Genomic DNA, 19,784 nt, shown 5'->3' on the forward strand with positions numbered 1-19,784 from the left:
ACATTACATACCTGAACATGACTCATACGTGCCACGTGTATGAACCCAGCCTGTGTCAAATAGTCAGCGACAACGTCTGGTATATCATCATGATGAGGTCCCCCCTGAAGTTTCCCTCGCCTCGTCTTTAACCCCCTGACCGTATCCTCGTTCCACACAACTTGTGAAACGTGACTGCGCTGTGTCCTCTTACGGAGTACCTCCCACCTATATGGTCCAGGAAGTACATGCGTACAAGGATCGGATGGCTCAAGATCACCATCGGATCCAGAGCGCGAGGACTCTGATGAAGACGAATGGGCCATAATAGAATACTACTCCAAATGAAAAAGATGTACCCAAATTACTATTGATATTATATTAATTTACACTAAATAAAATTTAATTGCACTTAATTAAATAGCTTTTAACTAACTTCAATTGTTGTATTAATTTCAATTAAATTAACATCATTGACAATTAATTCATTTAACATTACATTATTCTAAAAATATATTTCAATACATTAAATAATTCAAATTCAATTTAAATTAATATTGCATACGGTATTCTTTTTTTACTAGCCCTAATTAAATGTGGTTAATTGAAAGGTCAATATGTTTGCAAGTGTCATTCATAAAAAAGTCATAAAACCAACATATACCAATTTAGAAGTAACTAATTAATTTTTAAGTCCATATCTAATACATAAGTCACATCACAATTCTCTTACACATGTCACTAATATTTTTCTAACCCCTAACAATTAAATAAAGTCACAAATATTTTTCTAACCCCCTAACAATTATCTAAGTCGCTAATAACTATCATATATTAATTGCTGTTAATAAAAAAAATAAACAATAAATAGGGACTTACATGAGAGAGAGACAGAGCTTCGCTGCGCAAAATCCTCCAAAAGAAATTTAGAGACAAGGAGGAGGAGGAGGTTTAGAGAGAGGATCGGAGGGTGGAAATGAGGTAAAAAGGTGAAAGGGCGTGTCTCTATCCTGGAACACGCCCTACCTTGGCCGTGTTTTCTTCAGAAGCTCACGCCCTACCCTAGGCGTGTCTCTCTCCTGCCACACACGCCCTACCTTGGGAGTGTTTCCTTCAGAAGCTCACGCCCCACATGGACGTGTCTTTCTCCATCAGAACACGCCCCATGTGGACGTGTTTGGGTGCTATAGATTTTTAATTTATTACCAAACGACTAATTATTCGTAATTTTTTATTAAAAAAAATAATAAATTAATTTTTTTTGCCGATTTTAGATTCCCCTTAATTTTTTTCTCCTACAAGGAGAGACTGAAGAGTGAGAAAAAAGGGGTTTTTGCTCGCAAACGGGGCCGTACGGTGACTGGCTGAACCCTCTACTTGATAAAATTTCCCTTTCTGGAGTCCAGAATCCCTCGTTTCACAGTTTGCGATCGAAACGAAAAGCATCACAATCGAAATCACGTAACCTCTGATTCTAAATTCCAATTGTTCTAAAAAGTAAAAACCACTCTCATCTATGGATTCGTTCCAGCAACCACATGGTTACATGAGGCCACCACAACCGCCGCACACGGCGGATCCCCACCACCACCAGCAGCAGCAGCAGCACCACTTTCACCAGATGCCACCGCCTCCTCCCCAAGCCCCCTGGTTCTCCACCCAATTCCAGTACCACCCTTCCCAGACTCCTTCCCCTCCGCCGCAGTGGCCCCAGCCGCCGCCGCCTCCTCCTCCTCCTCCGGTGAACCCTTATTCCTACCATCCTAGTCAGTTCCCTCCTCCTCCTCCGCCTCCGCCACATGCTCACGTGCCTCCTCCTCCTCAGTTCCCGCCTCACTCCCACGTTCCTCAGCCTTATCATCAGGTGCTTTTGTAGTTCATATTTGGCTTGCGGTTTTGTTTTTTCTTGATTGATAATCTCACTAATTGTATGGAATTTTTTTAGGAATGGAGCAACCCTAGCTGGCCTCCCAACCAAGGCTATACAGGTTAGTTGTTATATGCTTAACATGTGAAATACTGTTTTCTTATTTTTGGTACCAAAGTTAGGGTTTTGGTGTTTATTATGAAGTTAAAGTCTGGACTAGGAAAGTTATCAACTTCAGAGGCGAGCATTTGCAGAGAAAAAGGAAAACAAATAGTGAAAATACATGCATTATTGTGTCACTTTTTGTTTTTTGTTAGTTTATTTATAACAATCTAATCTGTGCTAAGTACATTGTGTATGCATTTCATTTGTCGGTATTCATGAAGTTAATGACTTCTGACTTGACACTGAGTATTGACCTAGATAGATAATTGTGTGTATATGAGGAAGTCATCATCAGACTTGTATGCCACTTTTCAACTGTAGTTTGTAACATTATTAAAATTAACTGGCTTGGCATGCAGTCATTGGAGTGATAAAATATAACATTTGTTTTGTGTGGCCTCATGTGTGCCTGTGCATGCTTTTAAGTTCTATTTCGCCTTTTTGAAACCCCTCCCCCAAAACCCCAATTTACTATATCCTTTTTTAACGCAGTGGATTTTGTATTTATTTGACATAATTATGTAATGTTAGCCCATAAGAATGAAGAAGACTGGGCTGCTAAGGCCAGAGCATGGGCCGACGCTAAGGCTGCAATGGAAAGTCAGCATACACAATCACATTTTTCACCTGCTGGAAGATTGCAAGAGCAAAGCCATTATCATGATCAGTATCAGCAATCTGTTGACACACGTTATACTGATATTCAGAACCATTCCAATCCATCATCAAGCTATCAACAATTTTCCTTCTTGGATCCATCTGTGCAGCGGCTTTCAGGACATTCACAGGAGGCTGCATCTGTTAGTTTGGAGACATCTTATTCTTCAGATGGGCATTCATACAGTGCTAGAGATGGGGCCAGCATTGGAGATGCAACTGTTTCATTCAAACAAGGAAACTTGCCTACAAATCAGTTAGTTCATCAGCAGGAGGTACCTTCTAGTTATAGTTCTGTTGCAGGTAATTATTTATTTAGTATATTGAAATTGCAAGTGAAGCTTCTGTGGAAATGGCTAATGAATCAATATTCTAAAATTTACCCGTACATTAGTGTTTGTGATGTGAACCTGTTTAAATTTGGTTCAAAGAGAGATATGGTAGTTGGAATCATATGAGATACGATTTGATTCATGCGATTTGACGTGAGTCCCCACTCTATCGATACAGATTGCATGGAGTATCATTTTGACATGGGAATCTCATGCTAAATTGCAAGAGTCATGCTAGAATCCTAGGAATTTTGTTTTGTTTGCAGCGATGAGGATCTAGAAGGGACAGGGAGATAAACAGTCCCTGTAGGGTGACCAACTGAGGCAGGGATGGGTGGGTTTGGCTGGAGTCCCGTCGGCAGATAGGTATGCGAAGATGGCTTCGAATAAGTGGTCAGATGCATTGTCACGCGCTGCCCAGATGGATAGACACAGCAGATCAGTGATTGGGTTGTGGGGGCGTGTTGATGCTCTGGCAACAATGAGCCTTTGGTGGTAGGATGGTCTTGGTACTGGCAGAGAGGGTGGTGGGAGGTGAAATGCACCTCAGATCAGTAGATCTGAGGTGGACTGCTGCCAAGTAGAGAGAAACCAAAGAGGCGGCGGAGAAAAATTAGGCTTTCTGTTGGAAGTATCTAATAATTAATGTTGAAAGAGTGAAAATCATGTCAAACCCCCAATAATTAATATGCCTATAAATGAAATAAAGAAATTACTCTATCATCTAAAGTTGCCTTTTCAGAACCATTATTAATAGAAGACTATTCTTGTCTTGCTGGGATCTAGGCAGCCTAAACTTGAATTGTTGTTAACCGCAATACTTTGTTGTTGGAGAAAGCTTCTTTACTCCTTGTAAGATGCCATCAAAGTCAGGACTCCCTGAATTCTTTGTTAATCAATTTTTTCCCTTTATCTGGAAGTAAGATTGAGAAAGTAAATCTCGTTAATTTTTGCTTGTGTGGGTCTACGTGCCACAAGGACTCACCTTTGTTACACAATACACCTGAAGAAGTTTTAAAAAAAGGTCTATTTTTTTTTTTTGGAAATATACGGAACGATATGTGAAACTGCTTGATTCCTACCTGGTCAAGAAAATTGTAGTGTTTCTATGTGAAGGCACTTGAGCTGAGGCCCAGGTAGCCCAATTTGGGGAAGGTTGTGTGTTGGTTGCCACCATCTAAGTGCTTAACAATAATAAGGTATATTTATGTATTGAATCAAAAATGCCAAAGACGTACCATGCTAAATGATGATAGAGAAATATCCTTTAATCACATCATTATACAGCATTATTCAGATAACTGTTAAAGAAGTTATTTATAAGTGGTGCCAGCCTAGTTGTTTTATGTCAGTCATCTTTTCATGTCCTGGAAAATGTTGATAGTAACATGATATGGGGTTGTGGGAACCTTCTTTTTTTACCTCACTGCCTTTATGTACACGAATTACCTCATCTTTGCACATTTGCTGAGGACCTGGCTAGGGAATGCATAAACCCCTTCCCCCTCCATTTATGATGGCTTCTTTGTGTCCCTATGATAAGTAGGCTTGTGTAGTTGTAATACTTAAATGTTGTCATTCACTCATTCTAAAGATGAGTTATAGTTGGAATTATAGGTGAGAAAGGGTTTCTTCAAGATTACTCAATTTTTTGTAGCTTTGATGAATATATGCATGCCCTCAGAGAGCAGGACTCTAGGTCTTCGGGGGCTACACCTTTAATTTCAATGATTCCTATTGACTTACAGGTAAAGAGGCTGCTGACCATATTCAACAGTCATACACGGTGTTGCCTTTGTCAAGTTCCTCATCTCAAGAACAACGCCATATGCAACCATCAATGCATGTGCCCTTTGCTTCCGGTAGCCACTCAGTTGACTCTGCTATCAATCTTGCTGATCAACCTTTAGATTTTGCACCTAGGTTTAGTCATGATAGTGACCTGCAAATGCAATCAACTTATAATCATCATGATTCTGTTACTTCAATGAATAACTGGGCTGCTCCAGTGGCACCTGGCATTGGTTATCCTACAATACCTCCGATTCTTGCCTCTGGCCCACAGGTATAATTTAAACACTTTTTTGTTCTTCTACTCAACTTATATGTTTCTTTTATGAATCCCGACAATTGGTTATTTTAGCAGCATGACCCATCTATCACCACTCCTGGTCATGTGGCCCCGCCATTTGGAAGGTTTCCTGGACCTGGCCTCCCTTCAACAATTCCACCAAGTGGTGCACCCTTTACCCTTAGTACAGGAACTACAATTCATCCTACTGCAGCTTTCTCTGCTGATGCATATGGGGTTTCTGGTATTCCTGAACGCCCAAAGAAGGTAAGTAAAATGCGAAGGTTGATGCTTGGATAGATATATATCATCAAACCTTATTTTGCTGTTATTTTTCAGGCTTCAGTCCCTAACTGGCTTAGAGAGGAAATTAAGAAAACAGTCATTGCTGCTCCTTCTGTAGAGCATCCGAAAGAGGAAACGACATTTGTAGATGATGGCATTGATAAGTCATATATGAAGGGTGATGAGGCAGATAGTAAAAGCATTGATTCGTCTAGATCAGCTGAGGATGAGGAGGATGAAGAGGTTTCATTCTTTACTATCAAAGTTTCTTTCTAAAGAATAAGTCCTTTTATATAACTTATTTTAGTTATTGAATCTCCTTTCCCCAATTTGGATTTGATTTGACGTATGTGATATGTAGGATCATGTTGAAGCAGCTAGAACTGCAGCAATCAACCAAGAAATAAAAAAAGTTCTGACTGAAGTTCTTTTGAAGGTTAGCCTTGCTTTAAACGTGAATTGTTGTTTATTTAACATCTGTCTACTGTGTGTAGCAGAACAAAAAATTCAATCCATTATAGTTCTAATTACAGCTTCTTCTTAGGTTACCGATGAATTATTTGATGAAATTGCAATCAAAGTTCTTAGTGAAGATGATCTGACTGCTGAAGGTAGTTGTCTAACGCTCTCTATTTTTTCCTTTTCAATATGTATCTATATATGTTATTATGTGCTAACTTTCTGAAGTATTAAATATTGGAGGTTCTAACAATCTGTTTTCTGCAGTGGGTCATAATGTTGCCACTTCAAACCATAAGGCATCAGCATCTCCGCCCTCAGCTCCAGTTCCCAAGGCATCTACAAAGGTTCTAGTTCCAGTCAAAGCAAAAGAATTAGAGAATGATGGTGCTAGTGAAAAGTCCAATTCCAGCTCTCCTGGAGATGTTTTAGGTCTTGGAAATTATGGTTCTGATGCTGATGAAGGAGACGAGGAAATTGAGAATTCCATCGTGCCAACTCCTGCAAAAGATGCTTCCTATCGGTCAGGGATTAAGAAACCTTTGGAAGATATGCATGATGTACCTGTTAATACCAGTTCACAACTTGAAGAGCATGGTAGAAGTCAAACTAATTTGGTGAGTAATTCAGTCAAAACCAGCTCATTACTATCCATAAGTAGCAATGGTGCTAGTGTTGATCGATTGCATGATGATAAGGTGACTGAAGAATTTGATCATTCACATTCTTCCAAGGTGGTTTCTAATGATATTAAGGATAATGAGCTTAATGCTACTGAAAGAAGCCATGATAGATTTAATGGTTTTAGTTCTAAAGATGCTTCAGCGATACCAAGATCTGAACTGCCTGGAAAAAATGTTGGTATGGAAAAGGCAACAGATGATCATCCAGGTAGGGAAAGCAGAAGATCAGAAAAAAATGATCGGAATGACCGGAGTTCTTCTGAGAAGGACTTTTTTAAGGAGATTCAAAGTAGTAAGACTCGGACAGATGAAAAAGGTAATGAGAATCACAGAAGAAAGGATGAGAGACATCAAAAAAAGGAAAAAGCAGATTTCAGCAATGAGGTAAAAGAAAGAGTGAAAGAGAACAATTTAAGGCATGGGGAGAAGGCAAAGGAATCAGAGTCAAGGAAAAGGCCCTCCCATGTTGATGGCAAGGATGATAGGAAGGAAGCAGAAAAACCCCATAGAGGTAGTGCCACTGAAGATACTAGCCGGAAAAAGGAACATACAAAGGATAAGGGGGAACATAAATCAAGGCAAAAAGATGCAAGTAACCCTGACAGGCACAAAAGTAGACGTTCATCTCCCGTCAGCAGTAGAGGTAGAACTAGCAAGGACCATGCAGTTAATCATGCCGGTGATTCAAGTGGTGAAGGCTCAGACGGCTCAAAAAGGTTTACAACATATTCCCTTTGACCTTCATTCGTCTGATTGTCATATATTGTGCCTCATTTCATTTTTGCACTGCAGGAAGCTGCATTCAAGAAAACGTGACTTATCACCATCTCCAGTCAGGTCTAAAAGAAGGTATTATTTATTAAGAGATTCTTTAATTAGTTCAGGTTTGCGATATCAATGTTTTGGTGTCTCAGAGCATCTTGCAGATGTTGAGACGAGCTGTTTGTGTTTAAAGCTATTACAATATCTTTCTTCTTGTTCAGATATAGTCATATAGAATACATTTACAATCAGTAATTGTCACTTGGTTCATGTTTTTTACATATACTTCGATAGTGTATCAATTAATTTCACCCCCCCAGTTTTTTAATAGAATATTGGTGATTTAGCAAATAGCTTTTCTTAGCTTATTATCTGTGCTGAAATTGAGTCGTAGTACCATGAACAGAATTAGAATACGTAGTCTATTAATCATAGTACCATTCATTATTTTCTTTCTATGTGTTTGTGGTGTGTTTGAGCGGCTATGACACTACCTGCTTTTCTGCATTTTCCTTTAATGATTTCAGCTGTAGGTCAATTTTCTCATGACTTGAGAACCTGAGACTTAATTGCTTCCCTCAATCTTGTGACTGAAGCACTATCTTGCTATCTATTAAGACCAGAAAGTTACATAATTATTTCTGCAATCTTTTTGAACTTCAATTTAGGCCCCATAACATCTTTATTTATTTAATCATTTTATTTACTTGTTTGAGTGATCGCAAATTTTTACTTGAATATCAATAATTTTTGCTATATTGTGATAGTTGTGTATGTTTGTGTGGGTAGGTAATTTCATATATACATGCATGCATGATCAGTTTAACTCTGCTAGGAAAGCTTCCGTTATTTGTTATTTGTAAAATTATCGTTGCATCTTAGTGCAACGTGTGATATTACTTTTATAAAATTTGCAAATTTGAAGGTAGAATTATTGATATTAAAATTTGTGGGGTACCATGTGATAGTTGAATTATTTTATACCTCGTTTCTTGAACTCATTGAGCCTATGATTTGTTGCAGTTCTGAGGATTCTGAAATTGATGCCACATCACATATTTAATGATTTCAGTCTTTCTTTATTTGAAGTCATGTTATCTTAGTGTCTGTTGATCCATACTCTACTAGTTGTTATGTAGAATGACTTGCATTTTCATGCATCCATTAGTCTACTCTGTGTTTCTCTCAATTTATCATCTACCACCTGTTATAAGACATTTGAGAAAAGCAAGAAACTTAAATTTTTTTGCACTAAGTTGTGGCACTTGTTTATCCATGATTGTTAGAATATCTGTAACCCGAATCTAACCAGGATAGAGAATAACATCATTGGTACATTTGTAGACCTTATTGAGGTTTTAAGATCTAGTAAATTTTTTTACTGTATCTTCTACTCATATTCATTGGGAAAAGATATGATTTACGGTAATAGGCTGCTTCCAATGGAGTTTTGACACTATCCAGGTTGAGTTATTTTGTATAAACTTTGTATACTTTAAACTCACCAAGTCAGTACGGTGGTTTCATTTTTAGACAAGTTTCGCGGTCTCCTCATAGCAAGCGTTCACAGCGCAGGCATTCTCCCTACTCTTCTCTTGATACATCCAGGTTTGTTGCCATAAAGTTTTTCATGATTAAGATTTATGTTTTTCAGACAAACTTCCATCATCATATAAGTATAAGCTACTCAGGTGAATTTGTCAGGCTTCATATTTACCTCACAATGGTATCTTGTTTATTTACTGTGCTTCCTTTTTATGCAGGGGAAGGAGGTCAAGATCCAGGTCACCTGTTCGGCGGCAAAGATGAATGATGAGGACAGAGATGGCTAGCGTTGCATCTATTGGATTCATAAAAAAGACCATAAATTTGGAGGTGTGAGGCGAAGCTTGTGATGTTCGCTCTTCATAAGGACTCTGATGAGGATTTATAGGAAGTGATGGCTTTTACGGTTCTTTAGGGAGAAATAGTATAAAACTGGGGTAGAGTTGGATATGTGCTGTAATATGTATTGATGTTAAAAAAGAAGAAAAAAACTGAGTAATCAATAGCTATAATTTTATTAGAATTCTGGTATGTTTTTAAACCCCATCAATGTCATAATTCCTACTGTCAAATTTAATTGATGGCAATATAATCCAAATTTTGATGGATGTGTTATCTGAATGATTCAGATCAGATAATTCGTCAAATTGATTTGCTGCTCGTTCATGTGTTTTTGCATCGCTTGATTTGAGCAGAGAATCCTAGTTGCCACCTATCCAATGTTATAGTGAAGAAAGCACCGTCCATAAAATAGTATTCAGGTTAAACTATTGATTATACTACGTTGTCAATGTGAATGTTTTTGTGTGGTGGTTTAACCACCTGAGCTGCGTTTAAGTAAATAGCAGAACACGTTGGTAATTGTGTCCGTGACGCATGCATTTGGAATGGCTTAGTGCCATGCCATTCATGACTTCGAGATGCAGAAAACTTGCAAGAGCATTGAACCTCAACAACTTCGATTTTACTCTTGAAACTAGTTTAGTATAACCCATGAAGAGTTGACAAAACATTATGTAACTGAATTTTCTGAGTTTTACAAGCTATGAAGATCCTTTTTCTGATTCATGCGGCAATGTCATCTAAGTTCAGATTTGTGTTTGATGCTAGTTGGACCATCACAAAGTTTTCATCTGGATGCTGAGGAAAATTTAATGTTACATTTGGGAATTCTACTGCTTTAGATATTGAAAATAGAAATTGGGAGTACATTGGTAACTTACATGCTACTTCATGTTGCCATAGTTTTTCAAGATTAAGATCTATGTTTATGAGAATTAGCTACTCATTAACTCGGGAGAAATTTTCAGGTTTCTTATTTATATTACAATGCGTAACGCCCGACCGCTTCAAGAATCAATGACTATCCCCACATACTAACACGAGACTTTTCAGTGTGCTTTTTCCTCACTCGCACACTTCCCGGGAAAACTTCCCAGGAGGTCACCTATCCCAGAATTGCTCCAAGTCAAACACGCTTAACTGTGGAGTTCTTCCGATACAGGCTACCGAAAAGCAGATGCATCTTGTTAGTATAGGTAGTACCAATTAATTCCTATAAGCTATCCCAAACTGTGCAGTCTCATACCTGTACAGTCTTTGGAATCTCTCTCTTTCGGGTGTCGATTCGATGCATTCGTTCATGTAATCCCCCACTGGAAGCCTGTCAGGAGCCGCTCCTTGTCCATTTCCTTTCGCATCTTTCGGGTGTCGATTCGATTCATTCGTTCATGTAATCCCCCACTGGAAGCTGTCAGGAGCCGCTCCTTGTCCATGCCCTTTCGCACCGGCGATCACTCCCCGCCCTCGTCAGCGCTCGGGATGTTACATGCCCACCAGTTTCCGCCTGGTTCGTCCTCGAACTACACCATACTAGAAGAGAGGTCTGCTCTGATACCACTTGTAACGCCCGACCGCTTCAAGAATCAATGACTATCCCCACATACTAACACGAGACTTTTCAGTGTGCTTTTTCCTCACTCGCACACTTTTCGGAAAAACTTCCAAGAGGTCACCCATCCCAGAATTGCTCCAAGTCAAGCACGCTTAACTGTGGAGTTCTTCCGATCCGGGCTACCGAAAAGCAGATGCATCTTGTTAGTATATGTAGTACCAATTAATTCTTATAAGCTATCCCAAACTGTCTCATACCTGCACAGTCTTTGGAATCCCTCTCTTTCGGGTGTCGATTCGATTCATTCGTTCATGTAATCTCCCACTGGAAGACTGTCGGAAGCCGCTCCTTGTCCATGCCCTTTTGCACCGGCGATCACTCCCCGCCGTCGTCAGCGCTCGGGATGTTACACAATGCTGCCTTGTACGTTTACTGTGTTTGCTATTTGTGCAGAGGAAGGAGGTCATGATCGAGAGATCACCTGTTTGGTGTTGGATCTACATGGTTCATACAAGGGAGCACAAATTCTGAGCAACTTGTTATGTGTGCGCCATTTTTTGTACCCCTTTTTTGCATGGTTAAGCGATGTGTAAATATCTTGTTAACCCTGTGTTTTGAGCAACACTGGTATTTGTGCACCATTAGCAACGCGTATTAACTAGATAGGTGTGAGAATGGCGCATAAAGATTGATGTGCGCGCATCATTTTTTCAATTTGGAGGTTGTTGGGCTAAGCTTATGATGTTCATCGTAATGAGGATCAATGAGTTACGATGACTTTTCTTTTCCTAATTTTGTAGGTTCTATATAATGATGCTATTATTATTATTATTTTTTTTTTAAATACCAATTGGTATCTGAAACCCTAATGGTCTTGATTAATCTGGTTTCGAATTTGAGTCTTTTCATTTTCCCCAGAGCTATGACTTTCAGGAATCGAACCCACTATCCTTTGGTTGATGCTGTTACTTTCAAATAGTATAAAACTGGGCTAGAGTTGGATATGCATTGCAATGTGTTTTGATTTTAAAAAAACTGAAAAATTCTTAACTTTATTTTCTCCAACAGGAGTCTGGTCTGTATTTAATCCCATCAAATTCCTTATTCTTACTGGCATATTCAATAGATGGGAATATATTTTAAATTTTACTGGTTCTGTTAGTTGAATGATTCAGATGTGTTTTTTCATCCCATGTTTTTGGTGTAGAAAGCACTGTTCACAAAACAACCTAAGATTAAACAATTGATTGTAAGTGTAAACTATGTTGCCAATGTGCATGTTTCTGTTTATTGCCAATAGCAATACACGTTCTTGCTTGTGTCTCCTTTACGTTTGCGTGTGGGAATGATCACAGGCCATCCCATTCGTGATTTCGTGATGCAGAAAACTTGCAACGGCATTGAAACTTGTTTATATTTTTGTAATAATGAAAACAGAAACTGCGAGCCAGTTTTGACTTTTGACTAGTAGCTTGTCATCTCTTCCATCCAAATTCAACGTCTAAAACAAAGGAGAGAGTGTATTTTCTTTTTCTTTTTTCTTTTCTTTTCTATATTCAATTAAAATCTTGCAACTTGGAGGAAGCTAACGTGTTTGTGACGTCAAACTTCACATGTCTTAGTAGTGGCGTAGTGGGTTTGTTACCGGTGCATTTCCTTTCTTTCTTTCAGTTAAAGCATCACTTTCTCTCTTTTAATAACCCATGAAGAGTGGACAAAACAAGAACTAACAGAATTTCCTCAATAATACAAGCCAGCCATGAAGGTTCTTTTTTTTGTTCCTTGAATTGCATTCTTCATTGTATTTCACATGCCTTGTTTTCATAACATTTAATCTTGTATTTGATTTGCAGGCATCTCAGGTAGAGCTCTGGTCAATTTGGCTATCTGGGTTTTTTCTGATTGTTCTCTCTCTCTATGCCACTCAGAGATTGCCTTCATTCGAGGGTCATAGCAGAACTTCCAAGATCAATAAAAATGCTATCTTGGATTCCAAAAGTCTCAGTATTACCATATTCACAGCTCCTAAACCTTTTATGGGCTCAATTGGGACAAGACAGACACTAGCTGTTCGGTCATGGTTAGCTCTATCTCCATATGTTACAGTTGTTTTGTTCAGCCAAGACCCTTCCGTTGCTTCCTTTGCAGGTGCTTTTGATTCCCGGGTTTTAGTTGATACCAACATTGATTTCACGTAAGCAAACTAACCTTGATGTGGTAGAGGATAGTATTCATGAATAGATTATTCATTAGAGAATTTTCTATTCTGGTGATATTCTTATTGGTAAACTGCATTACTCAAGATCATTAATTTGTTTGTTCTGTCTAAAACTAATTTTATTATTACTAAAAGTTCTATCATCGCTGGCAAATAATAATTTGATTTTTATATGTAATTGACCTATTTAGATTATGAATGCAAAAAATAGTATAAAATAAAAATTTGTTAAGATTGATCTTTATTAAATCTCATGTAATAAATAACAACATCATGTGGTATCCTCCTTGCTTCCAGAAATTCTGAATATATAATAACAATAATACATGGTGATGAAGTCATTGGTATTAGTTATGTAAATTGTATAAATAAGCCAAGTCATTTTTGCTTGATGTACAAGGAAAGATCTAAACTACTGCTTTCTAATCTATGTTTTTGTTTGTCCAGCTTCCTTGGTACTCCTTTTTTCCATTCCATGATTGCAAAATCACGCTCATTCACATCAGAGATATCTGTTATCATTGATCCTGAAACCATTATCCTTTCTGGATTCATCTCCACCCTAAATCATATGTATGAACTTGACCATGATTGGCTTCTTGTTGCTTCAGCTCAAAATGTTTCTTACTTCCCATTCCATTTGGATGAGTCTGGGAAACATTGGAAGACAGATAATGGGAAACCAGTGAAGATCCAGGAGGTATGAAAAATCTTCCAATGGTCTCAAAGAAAGTACACCCTGCAAATCCATACCCACATTCAATTTTATACTCAAAAAACTATATTGAATTGTTCCTGTTCTTCAGATGCAGAAAGTGCTTGAACAGAATTGGCAGTGGAATCATTGTTATACAAGAATGCTCATGGCATGGAACAGAAAGGAAATGCCTCTACATAATGGAGTTCTTCCACCTTTCATATACGGTAAGGGTATACACAACAGTTGGGTAATTCATGAGGCCATGTCATCTGAGTTCAGATTTGTGGTTGATGCTAGTTGGACCATCACAAGTTTCCATCTGAATGGAGAAGATGATTCTAATGCTACATTTGGGAATTCTACTGCTTTCGATATTGAAAATAGAAACTGGGAGTACATTGGTAATTCCCATATAGGGGCACAATATGGTTCATTCTTCTATAGTGAAGCTAATTACTCTAGCCTTCTCAAACTTTTGAAATGCAATAACCAATACATTATGGTTGACATCAAGGAAAACGTTGTTTATCCAATTGGACACAGAGGTGCAGTGAACCTGATAAAGGAAAATATTTTTCGTTCTTGGTTAAAGGAAAATACAATGTATTGCATTGGTCGTCTGAAATCACTGACCAGAATATTAGATTGCTCTCTCAAGGATCAGATGAACATTCCAGCACCTCTGGAGCTGGAGCTTCCATTCTCCTTAGAATCACTCCTGTCTATCACTGCAGACAAAACTAAAACAATTGTACTTACTGTGGCTGGATATAGCTACAAGGATATGCTCATGAGTTGGGTTTGCAGATTAAGAAAACTGTCCATTAAAAATTTTATTGTTTCTGCACTTGATCAGGAAACTTATCAATTCTCCATTTTGCAGGTATGTGCTGTCTTTCTCTGCAAAAATAATGTTTGTGCAAGTACTCGTTTTGTATCTGCAAAAGTATTGTTTGTCTTTAATCTTGCATTCTGGGAATGTAATGTTTACTAGTTTCATCTTTATTCTCCTTCTTGTGGGTATGAGATCCCTACTTAAACTCCTAACCTAAGTGATAAAGAATTAAAGACTTCTTAAATGCTTTGTCGTAATTCTTTCGTATGGGTCTACTGTACAAGCTTGCATGTAATTTCACAAACTCTTAAAACTCTTCTAGAGAAAAACGAGAGCAATACTATTCTATGTCTATGTTTTGGACTATATATGTGTGCGCGCGTGCGCGCAATCTGTAGTCTAACATACCATCTGAATTTTATCATCAAATATCTGCTTAAGAAATGAATCTATGTTTTTTGTTCTTAATGCTTGTTATTTTTTAGGGCCAATAGGAAAATTGGTGATGCATGTTATTCATACTACCAGTGATTCATGTGTTCTACCCTATGTTAATGCTACCATTACCTAAATGTTCTTAAAGGTGATTTAACTATTTCAATGTAGTTATCACAATTTTTGTATCTGAATTCAATTTTCCTCTTTTCCTTTTCAATCTTTCTGCTATGTTAGGGAATTCCAGTTTTCACAGATCCAATAGCTCCAAGTGATATCAGTTTTGATGACTGCCACTTTGGAACAAAGTGCTTCCAGAGGGTGACAAAAGTGAAGTCAAGAATTGTCTTGAAGATACTCAAGCTAGGTTACAATGTACTTCTTAGTGATGTAGATGTATATTGGTTCAAAAACCCAGTTCCCTTGCTTCACTCTTTTGGCCCTGCAGTTCTTGCTGCACAGTCTGATGAATACCGAAAACAAGGTGCTTATTTCAGCATCTCACACTTGAAATTCATATTTTTATCCCCATTAATTGCATAAAATAAAAATATAGTATGAATTGTGTGAGAACTGGGAAACATAAAATTTTACTGCATAAATCTGTCTGCTTCACCTATGATGACATCTCCATTCTATCTTCATCGATATTGCTTAAGTACAGAAAGACTTGTCATAAGGAGAATTTTCTATGCTTTTCTTCCCTTTTTACAAAGAATATTTTCTACTGTTCTTTCATTTTCATTTGTGCAGGACCAATAAACCTACCTAGACGCTTGAACTCAGGCTTCTATTATGCTCATTCTGATAGTCAAACAATTGCTGCTATAGAGAAAGTGGTGAGGCATGCAGAAACTTCAGGCTTATCTGAGCAGCCAAGCTTCTACGACATATTATGTGGGAAAGGAGGATCCAACCGTGTTGGTGATAATAGATGTGTGGAACCTGAAACAAACTTGACAGTATATTTCTTAGACAGAGACCTTTTTCCAAATGGTGCTTACCAAGAACTGTGGCAGGAAAAGAATGTCAAAGAAGCATGTTTGAAGAAGGGATGTTTTGTTATCCATAACAATTGGATCAGTGGGAGGCTAAAGAAACTTAAGCGCCAAGTCTTGTCAGGTTTATGGGAGTATGATCATGCTACAAGAATGTGTCTGTCAAGCTGGCACAGTATCAAACCATGAAGTTAATTTTGAGGAGAGAGTGGATACCTTCTTATCCAATCTATGAAATTTTTTTGTTCTAACTCCCATAAGACTGAAATAAAAGCCAATTCTTTTCCCTTTGTTTGCATATGTGCCAAGCCTCGGATTCATCGCTACCTCATGGGGTTAATAATATTAAACTATAGAGATAGCCGGCCATAGTAAACAAGAAGCATCTATTTGGCAATGCTTAAATGGTATTGACATCTCTCACGTTCATCCGCTACCCAACATTATCTTGTAAAAGGCGATGATGAAACATTTAGACTGCACAACTTTCAGTTGCAGGCTATGCTGAAGCGTGTTGCTCACTCGTTAGGCCTTGTAGAGCAAACTGATAAAGATTCAAGAAGCAAGAACCAGGTGAAAGGAAACAAGGCATCCCCGGACTTCAGATCACGATCAAAGGATCTTGTTGTGAGGATAACTCATGCAGGTGGACAACAGGAGCTGCATAAACATGCAGTTCCTGCATCTATGGTTATGACAAAGTATCCGGGGATGTGTGTTGCCAAGCCTGAAGTCTTCAAAATTCCTCACCAGTCAGTGTTACAGCAAGAAGAGCTTTTGCAGCCTGGTCACAAGTACATCCTAATTTCGTTTAGAGCTGTGGAGAAGCTGAAACGTAAACATTCAGAGCAAAACAAAACCAAAGAGCCTGATGGGGTGGTGCCCAAGGAGGTATTGGACTCAAAGACTTGGTCTCCAAGTGGACAAAAAACCAAAGAGAATGGCAAAATGAGAATGCCAAATGGAGTAGAAGGCCAAGAGACATTGGATGAAAAGATCACAAGGTCTCCTAGAGGACACAATCACAAAGAAAATGGCAAAATGAAAGAGCCACATGGTGTTGCAGGCCAAGAGATGTTGGAAACATTGACAACTAGTTTTTGCAGTGGAAGCAAAGGCCAAGAGAACATTAGAGTCAAAGAGATAGTGAACACAAGGATGGATAGATCTCTAGGTGGAGGAGTTCTAGATGACTCTTTCTATTCTGCGAAGGACTTCTATGCCTTCAAGGAGAAGCCTTCTTTAAGACGAAAAGGAATAAAAGGGAAGAAGCCTTTTGTGCCACCTCTTCCAAAAGCAAAACCATATCGGAGTTTGGGATGGCAACCCAGCCTCCCAACTGTAAAGGAACTCTCTCCATGATTTTGTTTTGGTTTTACTTTTGTATAATTCCTATTTTGTAATATCTATGCGTGCCACTGAGTTACTAATTTATCTTCATGCATCTAATAGAGATACATGTTACATGCTATTAATAAAATATATAGTTTAATTATGCACAAGGCACTTTGGTGTATATGATAGGAGGAATACAGTAACATTCACCATGCTTATGGGTGGATACGGTAATAATTACGGGTATCAATCATATGTAATTCTGTATTTACGGGATGGATTTATGGGGGTGATTGATTATGTAATAATGGGTGATTAATTTTATAGATGTGGAATTTACTGGTGATATGTAGTTATTGATGATTTGTTTCGTAAATAAGGGTATTGATCATGCATTTACAAATAATCTGTGATAAATAGGGAAGGAGGAGGAAGTAAGGACAAATTATTGAGTGGTTAGGATTTGATAGTTGAAAAGTCTTGATGCCTCTCGAAAGCCCTAACTTGGGCATAGAGGTTGTAGTCGTAGACTGATAGACCTAGAATTTTTCTATTGAACATAAATATTGGAGACTAGCTCCTACAAGAGTTCTACAACCCAGAAACAAAAAGATGAACCATCCGAAGCTCACTCTCAAGAACCTCAACCTTGGTTCCAAACAGATCCCCCAAATCCCCAATTCTATAGCGTAATCCATAAGAACATTTCTAGTAGCCGTGACACACCTACTTCTTCCATTGAGGCGCTGCAACTTGTAGAAAAAAACAAAATTTCTCTCTCCTCCACACAAACAAATCAAAAAATACTTAATTTTCATTGGCTTGGACTATTGAATTATACATGAGCATAAAGCATATTAAATATTTCCATAATTTGAGAATACCCCACCCGAAATCACCCAATATAACAATCTTTCTCTCTCCTCTAACTAACTATAATGGACTTCTTTACATTGTTGGACTTGGGCCCACTTGTCATAGCCCAACAATACTCCTCCTCCAAGATTAAGCTTATCCTCAAAATGAAGTTCAATCCTCAAAAACCTTATGCTCCCCATCCATTGTTTAAAATATAGGGACCTGTTTATGCAAGAAACATGTTGAGAGCGTGGGCTCTTATGGTAAGCAGTCCAACCCTTGCACCCAATATTTTCAACCTCAGTGATCATCTTTAGGGAGAATACAAAGGGAACCATTTTGCCTATGACCAAAACAATACCCCTAATCTTGGTTACTATGTTAGGCTATTGTTGTAGTAATCTATGAAGCACCGACACTTCAAAAATCCTGATGTGTCGTGTCCGACACTCACTGATACTCCGACACTTTCCGACACTTCAATACTGGTTGCAAAGACTCAAAAAAGGTTCAAAGGTTACATTGCGTTGCATTTTGAGTTCTAACTATTAGATTCGTTAGATTACGATTATGATTTTATTGAGTTTAATATAAACATTTGGGATGTCTTATGTTTCTTTGCAAAATTGATGGATATTACGAGTTTAGCTTTATTTTTTTGTTAAATTATTGAATACTAAATATAATATACACTATATAAATTAAAAATATTATATAATATCAAAACGTGTCCTAACGTGTCAAAATTTAACATTTTTAAAAATTAACGTGTCGGAGTATCGTATTGTGTCGTATCTCGTGTCTCGTGTCGTATCTCGTATCTTGTGTCGGTGTCGGTGCAACATAAGTAATAATTATCTCAATAGTTGTTCTTGATCTATATGAATAAACCTTAAAAGGACCAGCATTAGTTAACTATTTCCTTATTGTGTATTAAAGCTCAGTGAGCCGAATCTATTCTATTTAGAGCCATTCCATACAAAGAAAATTTCTCATCATTAATCATATCCTACAAAGTATCAGAAGGTGACTTTGAGATGCCATTTCCCTTTCCATTACCAAGTTCACAGTGTAGGTTTGCAGACATATGCGACTAGTTACTCTCAACACAATTATCATTAAAATATGCATTCCTGCCATGTCCGCCACCACAGCCAATACCATTACTTAGAATATTCCCTTGGCCCAAACCACCTCTACAACCTATTAGAGGGGCATATATTATTCCAGAAGATTCAACACTTATGGTCTTTGCCTTGTGGAAATGAACAATAAGAACTTTTATAAGGTCTTCAACAAAGATGTCCTTGATTTGACAAATATGAAGTGTGAATGACAAGGATGAATTCACATTGTAATCTTCAGGAGAATGAAGTAATTCACAGTGACAATCTTTGTTGTAACAATAAAGCTTCAAAGTAACATCATTAGTTTTTACATTCTCCAATGGATAACTCATGACACATTTAGGCCCAACATGCATAACATAAAATAGGGATAGAACCAAATGTTATGCTTCCATTAAATCTCTTAGGTCTGGCAAATTAAGTAGACCTTGCCCATGAACTCTAATATTAGAATTCCAATTAATAGTCTTAAATGAAAAAGATAACATTGTTATATCTTTGCCACCGTCTAAAAGGAATTTTGAGTCACACATCAATATCTTTTTTACAAACATGCATAGAGTTCCATTTACCTTTATC

At 37.9% G+C, this 19,784-nt stretch overlaps 1 pseudogene; it reads left to right on the forward strand.

Annotated features, from left to right (window-relative positions):
• Window positions 1-1,304: 1,304 nt before the first annotated feature.
• Window positions 1,305-17,288, forward strand: LOC133300507 (uncharacterized; annotated as a pseudogene).
• The last annotated feature ends 2,496 nt before the right edge of the window (window positions 17,289-19,784 follow it).

The sequence above is a fragment of the Gastrolobium bilobum genome, unplaced genomic scaffold (assembly GCF_033153095.1).
Source record: "Gastrolobium bilobum isolate Gb01-03AN ecotype WA unplaced genomic scaffold, APGP_CSIRO_Gbil_v1 utg3131, whole genome shotgun sequence".
Lineage (NCBI taxonomy): Eukaryota > Viridiplantae > Streptophyta > Magnoliopsida > Fabales > Fabaceae > Gastrolobium > Gastrolobium bilobum.